Raw genomic sequence first — 22,084 nt, forward strand, 5'->3', positions numbered from 1 at the left:
TGGAATCGACCCGGGGATTAGCCGTCTATTAAACTTTAAATTTCCAACATTGAGCTTCGGCCCATCATAACACTCTTTCTTGAAGTGGTCCGAATATAGTGAGATGTTGTCACCTCGTGCACGAAAGTCCGGTCAATGTTTCCGTACAAATTTCTCCCACTCGTGCCTCAATTTGCGGTCTTTGGGAAAGTTATGCATCGAAATATTATCCGTGTAAGACGTATTTTTGCAGCTAACATTATTCGGTAGGCCTGCTACACAAAATCGGCCCTTATTTTTTCTTTTTATCGCGAGGGTCACCGTCGCACGTCTTACTTTCTCTGTCCGCCATATTGAACTAAACCAACATTATGACGCCGAGCACGCACACGTGATCGAAAGCGTCGTCACGTGATTGCTTGGCCGAGCGATTGATGGAGGGGACAAAAAGCGCGGAAAGTTTGAAATTCCCTAAAAAACAATAACTTTTCGAGGTTTTAAACGATTTCGCTCAAATTTTCAGCCAGTGTTTTTCAGATATCAATATTCAAATAAACTCTATTTTCGTTTCGTGACTGAGGCTCTTTAACGTCCTTATCTTAACACCCCTGAGAAAATCCCAAGTTGATCTGACCTGGATTCGAACCACGGGCCTCTTGTTTGAGAAGCGAACCCCGTACCACTGAGCTATCGCGCCACTCTCTTGAAAACTAGAAGTAACTACCGTATAGCCTTGTTTACCTAGCCTTATAAGGTATAGAGTAGTTTTTCCTTGATATCTCGAGAGTGGCGCTATGGCTCAGTGGTACGGGCTATTTTTTTGCTAATATCACGAACGTTTTATAAAACGCATATAAATAGCTTTAAGAATATTCGGTTTCTTGTTTAACCAAGTGATTTGTATTTTGGCAGAAAGAAAAAGCGATGAAAAATTGATATTCGCATTATTTTAGGATTACTTTGCCTTTAGCAGTAATAATAACAGCTTCACCGGCGGGGAGGAAGTCAGTCATATGCGAGAGGAAGTGACGCGCAAGCGTATCTATTGTTTTCCCTTCACATGACTACCAAGGCGGGCTATTCGCATAGCGTGTTTAGAAGTGTGACTTTGGTTCATCTAACTTCTCTCTAAATCCACTCCAAAAAGATGCGCTATTTCTTTCAATGACATCAAATCGAATGGCAAAGCCTACCAATGAAAACATGTTGACCACATAACCTTCAAGTTTTGAGGGAAAACAGAGCTTTAAATGCGGGAAATCAGCGACTGCGTGCGTGAGGTGAGAATTCAACAGTGAAGACAAATCTCGCTGAAATTGTCGCCGAAAGGGAGCCCCAGAGACTTTCAGGTAAGCCTAACTGATCGGAACCAGTTCTTGTTTATTCGTTTCTTGAATATTTTTGTCTTTAAGGGCAACCTTTCGAGTTTAGGCGTTTTTTTCCTCTTTGAGTAGTGTCTATCATTCGATTCGAATCAGCGTTCCGCCGTACGCTAAAGAGCCTTCGGTTCTATCTTATCTGGCCAGCGGAGAAATCTTATATTCTTCACATGAAGCACTTGTTTTATTGAATTGTATTTTATACAAATCAATGTTTTTTTTTTTAAGATTATGCTCGCTTGTTATTGAGCTAGTACATTGCTTGGCATCTCTTTATTTTTCTGGTAATCATTAAGAATAATTAATCACAGAACAATGCCAATATTCTCAGCCTAGATTTCAAATACCAAATCAATTGTTGTTATAATTATTGTTGTTTTTTCCTGGGATAATGCTATCCCAGAAAAAAAAAACACAACAAATGCAACCAGATATAGAATGATGATTTTCAATGGTAAGAACTACCCTTTTACATTTTCAGCAGAAAATCCCTAAGAAATGTTGCATTTTTTATTGTGTCTGTTTACTATAAGTTTTAGTTGTCCAGTATTTTATGCTTTGGTTCAAAAAAAGGATGACACTTAATTCAAAGTCAGTCAACATAATCAATATAAGCAATCAATATCAGGGGTTTTATTAGAAGGCAGGTACTGGCAGTTAACCGCCGCCGTCAACTTAAAACGCTGATCTCAGATCTAATAAAGTTTGCAAATGAAGCATGATTCGTGATAAAATACCATTTGACATTATGCTATGGTCACTATCATCTATTCTTGATTTTGATTGTTTTTCATTAAGTTAATTGTCTGTTACTTTTGAACATATTCATTTTTTATTGCTTGAGAGTCGTAGCGTTTTTTTTTTGCCACCATCCTTGATGTGAAGCAAGAAAGATGTTTCTGCGATTCGAGCCTGCCAATTGATTTTTTCCCTTTTAGCTGCATTTAACAGTATTTCCAAAGCCTGAAGGATAACACATATAGAAAGTATGATGGGACACTGGATGCTCATAGGAAATCATGCAGACAGTACCAGACGGTCATCATAGTGAGTATTTAAAATTGAATATTGTTGGTGTAGTTAAACCCTCTGAATTTTCTCATTAAAATTTTCTCTTTAACACAGTAGCATTTTAGTTTTTATGAACTCCTTTTATTCTTAAAATTTCCACAAAGGTTTTGATAGGTTGGTATCAATATTGCTATTATACTTGCTTGAATGGCTCTTTTAAAGGATTGTATTAAAATTTTAAATGCTGTATTTGCTGGAAAAAGTAGACTTGCACTTGTGCAACACTTGTGTGTTTGTAAACAAATCAAATGACTTTTTGTTTGGTGAACTTGCACTCTCTCCAGCCTTTGGTGGCAGAATAACAGCACAACAAGTAACTAATTCAGCATTTACAAACTATCCAGAAAATTAGAGATTGTCAGTAAGGGCTTATCCCCTTGTGTGAGGGTGCCACACAAAAAGCCATCGGATCACCTTAGTGCAAGTTTACTTGGGGAGTGCTCTAATGAAAAAACAATATAGATTCCAAAAAGGATGACAAAATAAAATAATAGTTTCTGAAGCCATAGTCACTTCTCTTTCCTGGTCAAGAAAATATGAAACTGTGCAAAGCTTTTCCTGCATTTATGGCTATGAAGAAGGGAATAATCAATTGAGCTCGACAAGTATAGGCTTTATAAAACAGTGCAGATACTTATCAAACAATTTCTTCCTTTACAGAAACAGCAGAAAGTCCTAAATGCTGCGGAGACTATTAACTGGCCAGAGGAGAAGGAGAGGTTTGCCGATGTTCTGAATGATGTACAAAACATTTCGACAGAGAAGAGCGAGGAAGAGGGAGATGGGGTTGTCTTCTTCTTTAAATCATTGAATTGGGAGAGAAAAAAGCTTAGGATTTTGAAAGTGTTAGAAAGCCATCACTGACAATGTAACTTAGTCGCAGGGCTTTGCTCAAGATGGCAAAGAGAGTGAGAGGAGTAAGACGATCAGACAGACCCTGTCCAGAGAACACCAAGAAATAGGCAGTATTAAAGCGAACCTCCAATGAGATGCTTGACGGCAGTGCACCAAGATCTCTACATACCTCTACCCCGCAGCGTCCAACACAATCCAATAGTATTTAGTCCATATTTGTCAGCAGGGAATAGGGTTATGTAAGTCTATTTCTTTTTATATCATCAATACAAAATATTTCTTAAAAATCAAATACGATTTACAAGGCTCTTGTTAATTTTTGGCTAGAGCTTTTCAGCCTTTTTAAATAATTTTCATGATGTTTTTGTCTCTATTCTACATTTGTATATACATATAAAAACATTGATTATTTCCTACTTTCATAAAATATGCTTTTGAGTCAAGCTGACTGTTTGATTTTTGTTCTACATTAGTTTTCGTAGTTAGCATTTTATCACATAAAAGATGGCTTTTTAGATGTAAGTTATAAGATTTGTATATCAAATCAGATTTCATGCCATTATGCACATGTAAGAGACGACAGAGGATTTAAATAAAAATAGAATGGAAGCTTAATATTGATTGTGTCTCCCTGCTCAAAAATTATTATGATGATGTGGATTAAACTATGCAAAATTCTCAGCGCTCCAGCCGTGAACGCTGTAGAACCACACACAATCTATATTGAAAAACACCTAGAAACGTTATTTATAGGTTCTTAAATATGAAATTGAGATAAACTTTCTAAATGTTAAAAGGTGAAATTTAATGAGTTCATAATAGTTATATAAAGGTACACTTGAATGGCTTTAAAAATTCAGGATAGTCACATAAACGTTTATTTAAGGACCTTAAAAGAAATTTAAAGATAATATTTAATGGCTTTAAAATTCAGGAAAGTTACATTAATGTTTATTTAAGGAACTTAAAAGTTATTAAAGATAAGATTTACTGAGATTTACGTGTTCAGGATAGTTTCATAAAGTTTAAATTTTTGTATCTTTCAGTGGTTTTCTTAAAGGTTTCGAAATGAACGTTTCGAAACCCTTAAAAAAGCGCTGAAAGGTACTTATAGTTAATATTTCAGCCTACTGAAAGATACACTGAAATGTATCTAAAGTTTAAATTTCTTCGCCTTTTTGTATACATTTAAAGGTACTTATTTCCTTTTTTTCGTCCAGTGAGGGGTATAGGGTAGTAAGTGCTAAGTCATATGGGTGTAGCTTAGTTAGCGGTGGGTACTCATGGGTATAGGGTAGTTAGTGCTAGGTAGTAGAGGTGTAGTTTAGTTAGGGTTGGGTATTCAGGAGTATAGGCTAGTTAGTGCTAGGTCGTAGGGGTGTAGCTTAGCTAGGTGTGGGTACTCAGGGGTATAGGCTAGTTAGTGCTAGGACATAAGGGTGTAGTTTAGTTAGGGGTGGGTACTCGGGGTTATAGGGTAGGTAACTGCTCGGTTATAGGGGTGTAGTTTAGTTAGGGTTGGGTATTCAGGGGTATAGGGTAGTTACAGCCAAGTCATAAGGGTGTAGCTTAGTTAGGGGTGGGTATTCAGGGGTAAAGTGTAGTTATTGCTAGGTCATAGGTGAGGCTTAGTTAGGGGTAGGTATTCAGGAGTATAGCCTAGTTAGTGCTAGGTCGTAGGGGTGTGGCTTAGTTAGGGGTGGATACTCAGGGATATAGGGTAGCTATTATTATTAATTATTATCATTAATTATTATTATTAAATATTATAATGTACCCATATTACCTAGCTCTTTAAACCCTGTGCCTGTTTGAACCATCCCCTAAAACCCTGCACCTCCAAGACCAAGCCATTGATACCCTCTACCCCTGTGTACCCACTCATTCATAACTTGCACCCCTATGACCTAGTTCTTGATATCATTGACCCTTATTACCATTTCTTGAAACCTAGTACCCCTTTGACCAACTCTTGTTACCCTGTTCACCTGTCAACTCACCCACAAACTCACTTATCTTAACGTCCCCTTAACGTCCTTGTCTTTACACCCCTGAAAAAATCCCAAGTTGATCTGACCTGGATTCGAACCCCGGCCCTCTTGTTTGAGAAGCGAAGCCCGTACCACTGATGAGCTATCGCGCCACTCTCTTGAAAACTAGAAGTGACTACCGTATAGCCTTGTTTACCCAGCCATATAAGGTATAGAGTAGTTTTTCCTTGATATCTCGAGAGTGGCGCTATGGCTCAGTGGTACGGGCTTTGCTTCTCAAGCAAACGGGCCAGGGTTCGAATCCAGGTAAGATAAACTAGAGACTTTTTCAGGGGTGTTAAGGTAAGGACGGTGGCATTAGGGGGTGGGTGCACAGGGGTACAAGATATAAACGGCAGGGTTACAGGGGTGCAAGCTGGTAAGCGCTTGGTCATACATGGGTAAAGGGTAGTTATGTGATTAGGTGTCATAGGGGTGTAGGTCAGTTAGGGATGGGTAGGCAGGGATATAGGGTAGTAAGTGCTAGGTCATAGGGGTGTAGCTTAGTTAGGGGTTGGTACTCAGGGGTATAGGGTAGTAAGTGCTAAGTCATAGGGGTGTAGCTTAGTTAGCGGTGGGTACTCATGGGTATAGGGTAGTTATGTGATTAGGTGTCATAGGGGTGTAGGTCAGTTAGGGATGGGTAGACAGGGATATAGGGTAGTAAGTGCTAGGTCATAGGGGTGTAGTTTAGTTAGGGTATGGTTTTAAGGGGTATAGGGTAGTTAGTGCTACGTCACAGGGGTAGTGGGTGCTAGGTATTAGATGTGTAGTTTAGGGTACTTATATGATTAGGTGTCGTAGGGGTGTAGCTTAGTTAGCGGTGGGTACTCATGGGTATAGCGTAGTTAGTGCTAGGTCATAGGGGTTTAGCTTAGTTTTAGGGGTGGGTACTCAGGGGTATAGGGTAGTTACAGCCAAGTCATAAGGGTGTAGCTTAGTTAGGGATGGGTATTCAGGGGTATAGGCTAGTTAGTGCTAGGTCGTACGGGTGTAGCTTAGCTAGGTGTGGGTACTCAGGGGTATAGGCTAGTTAGTGCTAGGACATAGGGGTGTAGTTTAGTTAGGGGTGGGTACACAAGGTTATAGGGTAGTTAGTGCTACGTCACAGGGTGTAGCTTAGCAAGGGTTGGGTACTTAGGGGTAAAGTGTAGTTATTGCTAGGTCATAGGGATGACGCTTAGTTAGGGGTAGGTATTCAGGAGTATAGCTTAGTTAGTGCTCAGGGATATAGGGTAGCTATTATTTTTAATTATTATTATTATTATTAATTATTATTATTATTATTAATTATTATTAATTATTATTATTAATTATTACTATTATTATTATCATTAATTATTATGTACCTATATTACCTAGCTCCTGAAACCCTGTGCCTGTTTGAACCATCCCCTAAAACCCTGCACCTCCAAGACCAAGCCATTGATACCCTCTACCCCTGTGTACCCACTCATTCAAAACTTGCACCCCTATGACCTAGTTCTTGATATCATTGACCCTTATTACCATTTCTTGAAACCTAGTACCCCTTTGACCAACTCTTGTTACCCTGTTCACCTGTCAACTCATCCACAAACTCACTTATCTTAACGTCCCCTTAACGTCCTTGTCTTTACACCCCTGAAAAAAGTTGATCTGACCTGGTGGGCAATCAGGGTTATTATTATTATTATTATTATTATTATTATTATTATTATTATTATTATTATTATTATTATTATTATTATTATTATTATTATTATTATTATTATTATTAATTATTATTATTATTATTAATTATTATTATTATTAATTATTACTATGTAATCATATAACCTAGCTGTTGAAACCCTGTGCCTGTTCGAACCATCCCCTAAAACCCTGCACCCTTACTTTAAAAACCCTTAATTTTAATTCTTCTTACTATTAATTATTATTACTATTAATTATTATTATTTTTTAATATCATTATTTATTGTTATTATTAATAATTTTAACTATTAATTAATATTAATAATTATTAATTAATTATTAAAAATATATAAAATATATAAAATATTAATAATTATTAATTATTAATATTAAATAATTATTAATATTAATTAATTATTATTATTTATTAATTATTAATTATTACTATTCATAAAGAAATTATTAATAAATAATTTTTATTATTGTTTGTTATTATTAATTAACTTTTTTTATTAATTTATTATTATTATTAATTATTATTATTAATGAGTGTTATTAATTATTATTATTTATTATTATTATTAATTATGATTATTAGTTATTATTTATTATTATTATTAATTAATTTTGTATCTTATTATCCTTATTCTTATTCTTATTATTTATTGTTATTATTAATAATTATTATCATTATTTTTTATTATTAATTATTATTAATTATTATAATTATCAATTAATGATTATTATTAATTATTATTTATTATTATTATTATAAATTATTATTATTGTTATTAATTAATATTATTATTAATAATTATTATCAATTATTATTATTATTATTATTATTATTATTATTGTTATTGCTATTGCTATTGCTATTGCTATTGCTATTGCTATTGCTATTGCTATTGCTATTGCTATTGCTATTGCTAATGCTATTGTTATTGTTATTGTTATTGTTATTGTTATTGTTATTGTTATTGTTATTGTTATTGTTATTGTTATTAATAATAGATATTGTTATTAATTATAGATATTGTTATTAATTATAGTTATTGTTATTAATTATAGTTATTGTTATTAATTATAGTTATTGTTATTAATTATTGTTAGTATTATTAATTATTGTTAGTATTATTAATTAACTATTACTAATAAAAAATGTTTAATTATTAATTATTATTATTATTATTATTATTATTATTATTATTATTATTATTATTATTATTATTATTATTATTATTATTATTATTAATAATAATAGTATAGGGTAGTTATGTGATTAGGTGTCATAGGGGTGTAGGTCAGTTAGGGATGGGTAGGCAGGGATATAGGGTAGTAAGTGCTAGGTCATAGGGGTGTAGTTTAGTTAGGGTATGGTTTTAAGGGGTATAGGGTAGTTAGTGCTACGTCACAGGGGTAGTGGGTGCTAGGTATTAGATGTGTAGTTTAGGGTACTTATATGATTAGGTGTCGTAGGGGTGTAGCTTAGTTAGCGGTGGGTACTCATTGGTATAGCGTAGTTAGTGCTAGGTCATAGGGGTTTAGCTTAGTTTTAGGGGTGGGTACTCAGGGGTATAGGGTAGTTACAGCCAAGTCATAAGGGTGTAGCTTAGTTAGGGATGGGTATTCAGGGGTATAGGCTAGTTAGTGCTAGGTCGTACGGGTGTAGCTTAGCTAGGTGTGGGTACTCAGGGGTATAGGCTAGTTAGTGCTAGGACATAGGGGTGTAGTTTAGTTAGGGGTGGGTACACAAGGTTATAGGGTAGTTAGTGCTACGTCACAGGGGTGTAGCTTAGCAAGGGTTGGGTACTTAGGGGTAAAGTGTAGTTATTGCTAGGTCATAGGGATGACGCTTAGTTAGGGGTAGGTATTCAGGAGTATAGCTTAGTTAGTGCTCAGGGATATAGGGTAGCTATTATTATTAATTATTTTTATTATTATTATTATTATTATTATTAATGTTTAATTATTAATTATTATTATTAATGTTTAATTATTAATTATTAATTATTATTAATTGTTATTGATGAATATTTCTTAATTATTTTTAATTATTAATGATTAATTATTGTAAGTTTTTTATTATTAATTATTAATTATTATTAATTATTTTAAATTATTAATTATTGATAACTATTAATCATTATTAATTATTCTTTATTATTAATTATCAATTATTATATATTAGTTTTTATTAATTATCCTTACTTAATATTAATTTATTATTATTAATTACTAATTATTAATCTTTATTGTTAATTATTATTATAAATTATTATCATCATTATTATTATTATTATTACTATTAATTATTAATTATTATTTTAAATTATTATTATTAGAAATTATTATTATTATTAATTATTGTTATTACTAATAATTATTACCATTTTTTTTTATTAATTATTTTTAATCATTATAATTATTCATTAATTTTTAATTATTATTAATGATTATTATTAGAAATTGTTATAAATATTTTTAATTGTTATTATTTTATTATTGTAAATTATTATTATTATTATTAATTATTAATTATTATTATTTTTATTAATTTGGTATTATTAATAATTTTTATCATTATTTTTTATTATTAATTATTAATTATTACAATTATTAATTAATGACCATTATTAATTTATTTTTATTACTATTAATTAATTTTTAATTATTATTTATTATTATTATTATAAATTCTTATTATTGTTTATTATTATTATTGTTAATTATTATTAATTATTATTATTATTATTATTAATTATTGTTAGTATTATCAATTATTATTAATTATTACTAATAACAAATGTTTAATTATTATTATTATTATTAATTATTGTTAGTTTTATCAATTATTATTAATTATTACTAATAACAAATGTTTAATTATTATTAATTTATTATTACCAGTAATTAATGTTTAATAATTATTATTATTATTATTATTTATTAATGTTTAATTATTTATTATTATTATTATTGTTTTTATTAATTATTAATTATTATCAATTATTTTAAATTATTTTTTATTAATAACAAATGTTTAATTATTATTAATTGATTATACCAGTAATTAATGTTTAATTATTATTATTATTCTTATTATTTATTAATGTTTAATTATTAATTATTATTATTATTATTATTGTTTTTATTAATTATTAATTATTATCAATTATTTTAAATTATTATTTATTAATAACTATTAATCATTATTAATTATTTATTATTATTAATTATTAATTACTAATTATTAATCTTAATTATTAATTATTATTATTATTTATTATGATTATTAATTATTATTGTTAATTATGATTATTAATTATTATTTATTATTATTATTAAATATTATTGTTTATTATTATTTTTATTAATTTTTATTACTATTAATTATTATTATTGTTTATTATTATTATTTATTATTATTACTATTATTTATTATTACTATTTATTATTATTATTAATGATTATTATTGATTATTAGTATTGATTAATGATTATTATTAATTAATTATTACTATTGATTAATTATTATTGATTATTATAATTATTATTAATGATTTTTATTAATTAATTGTTATTAGTTAATTTTTAATTAGTATTATTATTAATTATTATTATATTATTAGTATTATTATTATTATTACTATTATTATTGTTATTATTATTATTATTATTATTATCATTATTATTATTATTATTATTATTATTATTATTATTATCATTATTATTATTATTATTATAACTAATTTTTAATTATTATTTATTATTATTATTATAAATTCTTATTATTGTTTATTAATATTATTAATTATTATTATTATTATTATTATTATTATTATTATTATTTTTATTATTATTATCAATTATTATCATGTATTACTATTAATTAATGTTTAATTATCATTAATTAATCAATTATTATTAATTATAAAGTACCAATTATTAATCTTTATTATTAATTATTATTATTAATTATTATAATGTACCCATATTACCTAGCTCTCGAAACCCTGCACCCGTTTCAACCATCCTGCACCTCCTAGACCAAGCCATTAATACCCTGTACCCCTGTGTACCCACTCATTAATAACTTGCACCCCTATGACCGTTCTTGATATCATTGACCCTTATTACCATTTCTTGAAACCTAGTACCCTTTGACCAACTCTTGTTACCCTGTACACATGTCAAATCACCCACAAACTCACTTATCTCAACGTCCCCTTAACACCCTGAAAAAATCTCAAGTTGATCTTACCTGGATTCGAACAAGAGTTTGAGAAGCAAAGCCGTACCACTGAGCTATCGCGCCACTCTCTTGAAAACTAGAAGTAACTACCGTATAGCCTTGTTTACAAAGCCTTATAAGGTATAGAGTAGTTTTTCCTTGATATTTCGAGGGTGGCGCTATGGCTCAGTGGTACGGGCTTCGCTTCTCAAGCAAACGGGCCAGGGTTCGAATCCAGGTAAGATAAACTAGAGACTTTTTCAGGGGTGTTAAAGGTAAGGACGATGGTATTAGGGGGTGGGTGCACAGGGGTACAGGATATGAACGGCAGAATCACAGGGGTGCAAGTTGGTAAGCGCTTGGTTGTACCCACTCATTCATAACTTGCACCCCTATGACCTAGTTCTTGATATCATTGACCCTTATTACCATTTCTTGAAACCCTGTACCCCTTTGACCAACTCTTGTTACCCTGTTCACTTGTCAACTCACTTACAAACCACTTATCTTAACGTCCCCTTACGTCCCTTTACACCCCTGTTGATCTGACCTGGATTCGAACCCCGGCTCTCTTGTTTGAGAAGGGAAGCCTGTGTACCACTGAGCATCCTTAGGGTCGAGATCTTGCTGTCCGTTTCGTAGGAAAGTGCGCTCGCCATGGCGACGAGTCCTCGATCGTAGTTCGCGACCGTGAAGAAGCTGCTTATCTGACAAACCTCCTTGTGGGCACGTACCACTTATTAACTTAGCATGCCGACGAGGCTCATCTGATCTAAAGACGGTGTCCGACGCTCACAAAATGGTACCATATCAAGGCCAATCCGCCTGGGGCGGATTGCTCGCGAAGACGTCCTCCGGGTGTGTGCACAGATGCCACAAACTTATAGGCGGTGCCCAGTGGAGCCTCACGGTATGCTCGAGGAGTGGGAACATCCGCTGGTTCGAGTCCGACTACCGCTGCCTATGTGAAGACCTGCGGAAAGCCGTACAGTACATGCGACGGCCTGCTCTCCAGGCTCAACTATCCAAACTGCGAGACGTCTTATCATAGACCACAGCTTAGAGTGCTGCATCACGAATGCTGTACACACCTAACCCTACGCCCAGTGAAGAACTCATCATAGCGCGAATCAAGCGATACGCTATAGACTACAAGCAGAAGGGTCGCACAAAGTATACGGGATCGCACTACGTTCTAACGGTAGACCACGTAGTCGTCATGATTGCTGACGCGATAAAGAAGTGCACGGCCTGTGGCACTCAGCTTCTGTTTCAGGGATACACCAAGAGCCAATGCTTCAGTATCGAAAGGCTGGACGACAGTCAGGAATGTACAAGTGGAATGTCAGACTCACGTCCTGTTTCAATACATTGCCGACACATAATGGCGGCGAAGCGCATGTCCGACGAAGAACTCACATGGCCTAAAGTCCTCATTGTTGATGACGTGCTGGTTGATTACAAAAGCATGGTTGATGACAAAGCTCCTAACAGACCACGGGGTGGAGGTCTAACGGGCTGAGCCAGGTCCAGTCTCCAACAGGCGGTTGCCGTTTGCTCAGGTAGTGCCGAGGCGGTCTTTCTGACGTCGGTAGGCCCTCGGAAAACGACATTACGAATCTCTTAACGCACTCGCTGTCTGCGTGCCACAACTCGAGGCTTCGGTTAGCAATGTCACCAAAGCCAACGACACCTTCGGTGTCATCGACTTGTCTAGCTTAGCAGCGACTGCTACCTCGTGCATAGCACTCCACAACCGGTCTGCAATACGCGCAGTATGGAAAAGGGCCGCCAGATCTAAATCACAGCGAGCGGCTTTATGCCATCTTGCCGTACTTTGCGCTTGCCAATCGAAGATTTTTTTCGCCGCTGTTGGTAGCGTCCATATGTTGGTATTTTTCGAGTGCCTTGTCGTGCCTCTTCTTCTCAGCTAACGCAGGGCTCTCATCGTTCGGCAGGAACTTCAAAGCGACGCAAAGGCGGATGCAAAGCATCCGCAATTGCTGACAACATTTTTGCGTAGTTCATGGCGTTCGCGGTGAAGTCTTCGCGCCAAACCTTGCGCCCAATCCAGCCAATACCGGTGATTGGTGATGGTCTGTGTAATCTTGCTTTGCTGCGTCTTCGACATTGCGATGCACCAACGTACGGATATGGAGTGGGCTCTCGTGATAAAATGTCTGCTTATCCCATGGCTAACAATCGTGGTTTTATTGTCCGGGTCGGCCCGCCGGAACGGCGAGCGGTGGTTGCTGTGCATTCGTGGGCGAGTCACGTGAGTCACGTCGTCGGTACATTCGGCCTACGTGTGTGTGTAGGCCGATCAATGACACTAGAAGACCAGCGACCCCGATAACCGAGCTGGCCGACAAAGCAGAGTTGCTTTCCGGGACTGGTGTGCGTTGAGTCGCCGGTCGCTAGCGAGTCGCAGGGAGCATGATAGCTCTCGCGTCCCTGCGACTCGCTAGCGACCGGCGACTCAACGTGTTGCACAGCTTTTTTCTGTGTTCGGTTCCACTTTTACAAGCGCCTTCCAACTTCGACTTGTCCAGGGTGTATAGGTCGGGTCGCGGGTGGTCCGTGGCTAGTGATTCTCTCAACTAACGCCGAAAGCGTACGTGCAGGTTAATGAGCAGTTTGTTAGTCAGGTTGCACGAGATGCTGTGCACTAATAATTCCATGAGGTTCCTCCATTTGTGATGCAACTATTTGGTTGCTGAAGAAGTGGGATTGGGGACTTGGATTGCAGACTCGCAATCTGGTGAGTCCGCGACTGCTACCTCGTGTTGACACCGCGTCACATGACGTGCTACGTGTAACGCCACGACGGCTAAAGCCATCAAACGACCGCAGCGTAGAGAGTTTTGTTGTAGACAAAGGTAGGGCGTACGATGTAGTCAAACTTGCCTCAGAAAGTGCCGCGTAGCCGGTCCACTATGAATCTAGTCTTCCCGCATGACGTTGGGCACACGATGAGAGCGTTAAATGGGATGCTCAGTATGGACTCTAGCTGTCCGTTCATAAGCTTCATTTGGGCGTCGGCCACCACAAACACGTGACAGTTTACGGTACCCATGCCTGAAACTAGGCGCTCCGCTGCCACTGACGGACCTCCTCTTCGCCTCCCTCAAAAAATCCGTTGGGCGTAGTCGTTTGTGACGCGAACGTTCTTGATGGCGGGGTACACGAACTTCTCAGAGTCGCGAGCCCCTGCCGTGTATGGCTTCACAAAGAGGAGCAGCAGACCACTCATAGACCTTCGCGGCAGGTTGTCACTCTCGTTGATTATGCTGTCTGTCCCTTTGTTAATCACGAAGTTCTTGTGGAGGTTCACTTTCTATTTGAAGAACGTTGTGCCGTTTTGGTAGGCGGCAGCTGCAGACGAGGTTGTCGTCCTCGCAGAGCGCCCTTGGGTACAACGCCGTCGTCAGCGGAGAATGGTCTAGCGGGATGGTGTACTACTCCCGTGGGCGGCGTTTAGAGCTTTCTCCTTGGCGTTACTAGTCGCTTTATCGCCAGCCCTGGAGCGAAGCTTGCGCATGTTTTCTGACTTTATGCCCTGCTCCAATCGATCTTGGACAGGTAAAGCTCCTCATAAGTCTTGAAGACATCGTAGCGGTTGGTGTCCTGGAGCGTTTCTCCTGCAAACGTGATTGTGAGGCGGCTCACGAGATTTCGGACGACGTTGTTCTCGACTGTATTATTTGCTTGGCCTGAGATGGAGAGATCGAAACCGACCCTCAAGGAGCCAGGCACGAGCGTGACGCCTTCCGATAGCTTTAGGATCGCCACATATAGCGTCTCGCCGGAAGAAGCCGTCGACGGGTTGAGAGGAGTTCTCAATGTTCGTTGGGGGTCAAGTTTATCGATGACTGACATTCCTAGTAGTACGGAGTCACGTGACTATTGCTGCGATATCGTAGATCGAACGCAATGCCTCTCCTTAGGCAAGCCTTCAAACGTTCTCGCTTGCCTAGAAACCCGCGAGAGACCGCACGAGAAAGTCGTCTATGGACCCGACATCCCCGTTTGTGTCGCAACATCTTCCTCTGAGTATGTCTCCAGTATCCAAAGATGGATCAGGGATGACTGCGGTAGACGGATAGAGTTTAAGGGCAAGCCTGTTCGCCTCGTATTAGAGCTGACCTAGTTCCGACATAACAAACATGGCAAATAGCGACGTTAGCGCTGGTGCCATACACCACTTGCTTCCCAGTATACATATACATATATATTTGAATGATTATTAATTATTATTCTTTATAATTATTAATTATTATAATGTACCCATAGTACCTAGCTCTTGAATCCCTGTACCTGTTTGAACCATCCCCTAAAACCTTCTACCTCCATCCTTCGTTCGGTTCCACTTTGCCAAGCGCCTTCCAGCTTCGACTTGTGTATAGGTCGGGTCGCGGGTGGTTCGGTGCTCGTGATTCTCTCAACTAACCCCGAAAGCGTACGTGCAGGTTAATAAGCAGTTTGTTAGTCAGGTTGCGCGAGATGCTGTGCACTTATAATTCCATGAGGTTCCCATTTGTGATGCGACTATTTGGTTGCTGAAGAAGTGGGATTGGGGACTGGGATTGCAGACTCGCAATCTGGTGAGTCCGCGACTGCTACCTCGTGTTGACACCGCGTGTCAGTGCCGTTGGTGTTCACATGACGTGCTACGTGTAACGCCACGACGGCTAAAGCCATCAAACCGACCGCAGCGTAGAGACAGGCTTCCGCACAATGTGCGAAGCTCGTTGGTGATGATGTAGTCAGACACGAGGTAATTGTGAAGATCGATCACACTGTCTATCGGCAGCGTCTATCTGCCAGGGCTTATGTAGTCAGGCTGGCTAGAGCGGTCTCGTATCGCATCTCGTACTTTCTCACCTCCTCGGCGCTCATGCGTTGTTTGACGACGTCGTGAGTCACGGCCTTGCCTACCATTCTCTCGACTTCCCCGAGGCTACGAGAATCGCGGGTTTCTCCCTCGCGTCTGCTATCTCAGTTTGCTTACCTCCGGTAGCTGACTGCGTCAAGCATTCCAATGACTCGATATCTGCGGCGCCCCCCTCAAGAAGACTCAAAGGATTCGTCGCTCATCATGGTACACGTGCGTCGTCAAGTGTGATCAATGCGTTTTCGTGGGCGGTGGTTTATTGCGCTTACCGTTCAACTAGAGCGAGTATAAGGGTGACGCAAGCAAAATTCTAACTTCGAGAACTTTTTCGTCTTGAGGGCCTTATGTACTCTTTCATCCTCTCTTCTGAGAGCTCCGCGCCGTAGTTATGCAGGATTGCTTTCATGTCCGCCTTGCTAAAGGTGTAGGAGACTTATACCCATGGCGCGCGCTGAACTCCAAGTTAACGAGCTGGTCAGAGCGCCTCTTAACGTCTTACGAAGACTGCGAAGACAAACCTCAGCAGTATGTCGATCTGACCCACCTCAGGTGTGACGATAAACAGATGCGACTATTTGGTTGCTAAAGAAGTGGGATTGGGGACTGGGATTGCAGACTCGCAACCTGGTGAGTCCGCGACTGCTACCTCGTGTTGACACCGCGTGTCAGTGCCGTTGGTGTTCACATGACGTGCTTACGTGTAACGCCACGACGGCTAAAGCCATCAAACGACCGCAGCGTAGAGACAGGCTTCCGCACAATGTGCGGAGCTCGTTGGCGATGATGTAGTCAGACACGAGGTAATTGTGAAGATCGATCACACTGTCTATCGGTAGCGTCTGTCTGCCAGGGCTTATGTAGTCAGGCTGGCTGGAGCGGTCTCGTATCGCTTCTCGTACTTTCTCACCTCCTTGGCGCTCATGCGTTGTTTGAAGTCGTCGTGAGTCACGGCCTTGACTACCATCTCTCTCGACTTCCCCGAGGCTACGAGAATCGCGAGTTTCTCCCTCGCGTCTCCTATCTCAGTTTGCTTACCTTCGATAGCTGGCTGCGTCAAGCATTCCAATGACTCGATATCTGCGGCGCCCCCGTCAAGAAGACTCTCAAAGTATTTGTCGCTCATCATGGTACACGTGCGTCGTCAAGTGTGATCAATGCGTTTTCGTGGGCGTTGGTTTACTGCGCTTACCGTTCAACTAGAGCGAGTATATGGTGACGCAAGCAAAACTCTAACTTCGAGAACTTTTTCGTCTTGAGAGCCTTTATGCACTCTTTTATCCTCTCTTCTGAGAGCTCCGCGCCGTAGTTATGCAGGATTGCTTTCATGTCCGCCTTGCTAGGGGTGTAGAAGACTTATACTTATGGCGCGCGCTGAACGCCAAGTCAACGAGCTGGTCAGAGCGCCTCTTAACGTCTTTCGAAGACAGCGTCGACAAACCCCAGCAGTATGTCGATCTGACCCACCTCAGGTGTGACGATAAACAGAAGATCGTCGCCCTCGCGAAGCCTTCGCATGTTTTGTTGTAAACAAAGGTAGGGCGTACGATGTAGTCAAACTTGCCTCCCCGGAGAGCGCCCTTGGGTACAGAATGTCGTGGCCCTTAACGTCCTTATCTTTACACCCCTGAAAAAATCCCAAGTTGATCTGACCTGGATTCGAACCCCGGCCCTCTTGTTTGAGAAGCAAAGCCCGTACCACTGCGCCACTCTCTTGAAAACTAGAAATAACTACCGTATAGCCTTGTTTACCCAGCCTTATAAGGTATAGAGTAGTTTTCCCTTGATATCTCGAGGGTGGCGCTATGGCTCAGTGGTCCAGGTAAGATAAACAAGACACTTTTTCAGGGGTGTTAAGGTAAGGACGATGGCATTAGGGGGTGGGTTCACAGGGGTATAGGATATAAACGGCAGGGTCACAGGGGTGCAAGTTGGTAAGCGCTTGGTCATACATGGGTAAAGCGTAGTTATGTGATTAGGTGTCATAGAGGTGTAGGTCAGTTAGGGATGGGTAGGCAGGGGTATAGGGTAGTAAGTGCTAGTTCATAGGGGTGTAGCTTAGTTGGGGGTGGGTACTCAGGGGTATAGGGTAGTTACAGCCAAGTAATAAGGGTGGGTGAGGGTATTCAGGGGTATAGGGAACTTTGTGCTAGGTAAGAGAGGAGTAGTTTAGTTAGGGTTGGGTACTCAGGAGTATAGAATAGTTATTATTAATTAATGATTATTATTAACCAATTATTACTTTTAATTAATGTTTATATATTCTTATATATTATTATTAATAATTCTTAATAATTAAATATTACTCATAATTTATTAATAATAAATTAATATTAATTATTAATTATTATTAATTATTTTAATTAAATATTATTAATTAATATTTGTTATTAATTGTCATTGATTATTATTTATTATTATTCATTGTTATTTATTATCAATTATTATCAATTTTTAATTATTATTATTAATTATCATTAATTTTTATTGATTATTATAAATTATTATTAATTACTAATTATTATTAATTATTATTAATTATAATTTATTATTTATTAAATTAATTATTGATTATTAATCATTGATTATTGAATATTGATTATTAATTATTGTTTATTAATTATTAATTAGTTAATATTAATTATTATTGATAATTAATTATTATTAAATATTATTAATTATTTTTGTTATTATTAATTATTATTAATTATTAATTATTAAATATAATAATTAATTAATCATATAATAATCATTATTAATTATTATTATTGATCATTAATTATTTTTATTATTATTATTATTATTATCAATAATGATTAATTATTATTATTAATAATAATTATTATTAATCAATTATTACTTTTAATTATTGTTTAATTATTGTTTAATTATTATTATTATTATTATTATTATTATTATTATTATTATTATTATTATTATTATTATTATTATTATTATTATTATTATTATTATTATTTTTATTATTATTATTATTATTATTATTATTATTATTATTATTATTATTATTATTATTATTATTATTATTATTATCTTAATAAATAATTATTACTCTTATTTTATGTTTAATTATTATTAATTATTATTACTATTTATTATTATTTATTACTAATTAATAATTATTATGAATTATTATTCATTCTTATTCATTATTATTCATTATCAATTATTATCAATTATTATTAATTATTAATTTTTATTAATTATTAATTATTATTAATTTTTATTAATTATTAAATATTAATAATTTTTATTAATTATTAAATATTATTAATTAATAATTGTTATTTATTATTAATTGTTATTATTATCTGTTATTATTTATTATTATTATTAATTGTTATTAATTATTATTATTATCATTTATGATTATTATTAATTGTTATTAATTATTAATTATTATATATTATTATTAATTATTATAAAATATTATTATTTATTAATTTTTAATTATTATTAATCATTATTTATTATTAATTATTATTTATTATTATTAATTATTATTAAATATTAGTAATTATTATTAATCATTACTAAACATTACTTATTATTATTAATTAATATTAATTATCACTAATTATTATTAATTATTACTAGTTATTACTAATTATTATTAATCATTAATAATTATTACTAATTATTACTAATTATTATTAATCATTATTAATTATTTTTAATCATTATTAATCATTATTAATCTTTATTAATTATTATTAATTATTATAAATCATTAATTATTATTAATCATTAATTAATGTCAATTATTTTTAATCATTATTAATTATTATAAAATTTTATTGATTATTATTAATTATTATTAATTATGATTAATTATTGTTAATCATTATTAATCATTGTTAATCATTATTAAATTTTTTAATCATTATTAATCATTGTTAATCATTATTAATTTTTTTAATCATTATTAATCATTTTTAATCATTATTAATCATAATTAATCATTATTAATTATTATTAATTATTATTAATCATAATTAATCATTATTAATTATTATTAATCATAATTAATCATTATTAATCATAATTATTCATTATTAATTATTACTAATCGTAATTAATCATTACTAATTATTACTAATCATAATTAATCATTACTAATTATTACTAATCATAATTAATCCTTACTAATTATTACTAATTATTACTAATCATAATTAATTATTACTAATTATTACTAATCATAATTAATCATTGATCAATGATGATCAATGATGATTAATGATGATTTATGATGATCAATGATGATTAATGATGAGTAATGATGATTAATGATGAGTAATGATGAGTAATGATGATTAATGATGAGTAATGATGATTAATGATGAGTAATGATAAGTAATGATGAGTAATGATGAGTAATGACGAGTAATGATGAGTAATGATGATTAATGATGAGTAATGATGAGTAATGATGATTAATGATGATTAATGATGATTAATGATGAGTAATGATGATTAATGATGAGTAATGATAATTAATGATGAGTAATGATGATTAATGATGAGTAATGATGATTAATGATGATTAATGATGATTAATGATGATTAATGATGATTAATGATGAGTAATGATGAGTAATGATGAGTAATGATGAGTATTGATGAGTAATGATGAGTAATGATGAGTAATGATGAGTGATGATGAGTAATGATGATTAATGATGAGTAATGATGAGTAATGATGAGTAATGATGATTAATGATGAGTAATGATGAGTAATGATGAGTAATGATGATTGATGATGATTGATGATGATTGATGATGATTGATGATGATTAATGATGAGTAATGATGATTAATGATGAGTAATGATGAGTAATGACGAGTAATGATGAGTAATGATGATTAATGATGAGTAATGATGAGTAATGAGGATTAATGATGAGTAATGATGATTAATGATGAGTAATGATGATTAATGATGATTAATGATGAGTAATGATGATTAATGATGAGTAATGATGAGTAATGATGATTAATGATGAGTAATGATGAGTAATGACGAGTAATGATGAGTAATGATGATTAATGATGAGTAATGATGAGTAATGAGGATTAATGATGAGTAATGATGATTAATGATGAGTAATGATGAGTAATGATGATTAATGATGAGTAATGATGAGTAATGATGATTAATGATGATTAATGATGAGTAATGATGAGTAATGATAAGTAAGGATGATTAATGATGAGTAATGATGAGTAATGATGAGTAATGATGAGTAATGATGATTAATGATGATTAATGATGAGTAATGATGAGTAATGATGAGTAATGATGAGTAATGATGAGTAATGATGAGTAATGATGATTAATGATTAGTAATGATGAGTAATGATGAGTAATGATGAGTAATGATGATTAATGATGATTAATGATTAGTAATGATGAGTAATGATGAGTAATGATGAGTAATGATGATTAATGATGAGTAATGATGATTAATGATGAGTAATGATGAGTAATGATGATTAATGATGATTAATAATGATTAATGATGATTAATGATGATTAATGATGATTAATGATAAGTAACGATGAGTAATGATGATTAATGATGAGTAATGATGATTAATGATGAGTAATGATGAGTAATGATGATTAATGATGATTTATGATGATTTATGATGATTAATGGTGATTAATGATGAGTAATGATGAGTAATGATGATTAATGGTGATTAATGATGAGTAGTGATGAGTAATGATGAGTAATGATGAGTAATGATGAGTAATGATGAGTAATGATGATCAATGATGATTAATGAGGATTAATGATGATTAATGATGATCAATGATGATTAATGATGATCAATGATGATTAATGATGATCAATGATGATTAATGATGATTTATGATGATTAATGATGATCAATGATGATTAATGATGATCAATGATGATTAGTGATGATCAATGATGATTAATGA

General features: G+C 34.4%; 1 long non-coding RNA gene across 1 annotated transcript; it reads left to right on the forward strand.

The window, feature by feature from the left end:
* The first annotated feature begins 1,125 nt into the window (after positions 1-1,125).
* LOC125561911 lies at positions 1,126-3,899 on the forward strand. The gene is made up of 2 exons (XR_007307602.1): positions 1,126-2,405; positions 3,090-3,899. It is a non-coding gene; the product is annotated as an uncharacterized LOC125561911 (long non-coding RNA).
* The last annotated feature ends 18,185 nt before the right edge of the window (positions 3,900-22,084 follow it).

This window comes from Nematostella vectensis, chromosome 4, assembly GCF_932526225.1.
Source record: "Nematostella vectensis chromosome 4, jaNemVect1.1, whole genome shotgun sequence".
In the NCBI taxonomy this organism is placed as follows: Eukaryota; Metazoa; Cnidaria; class Anthozoa; order Actiniaria; family Edwardsiidae; genus Nematostella; species Nematostella vectensis.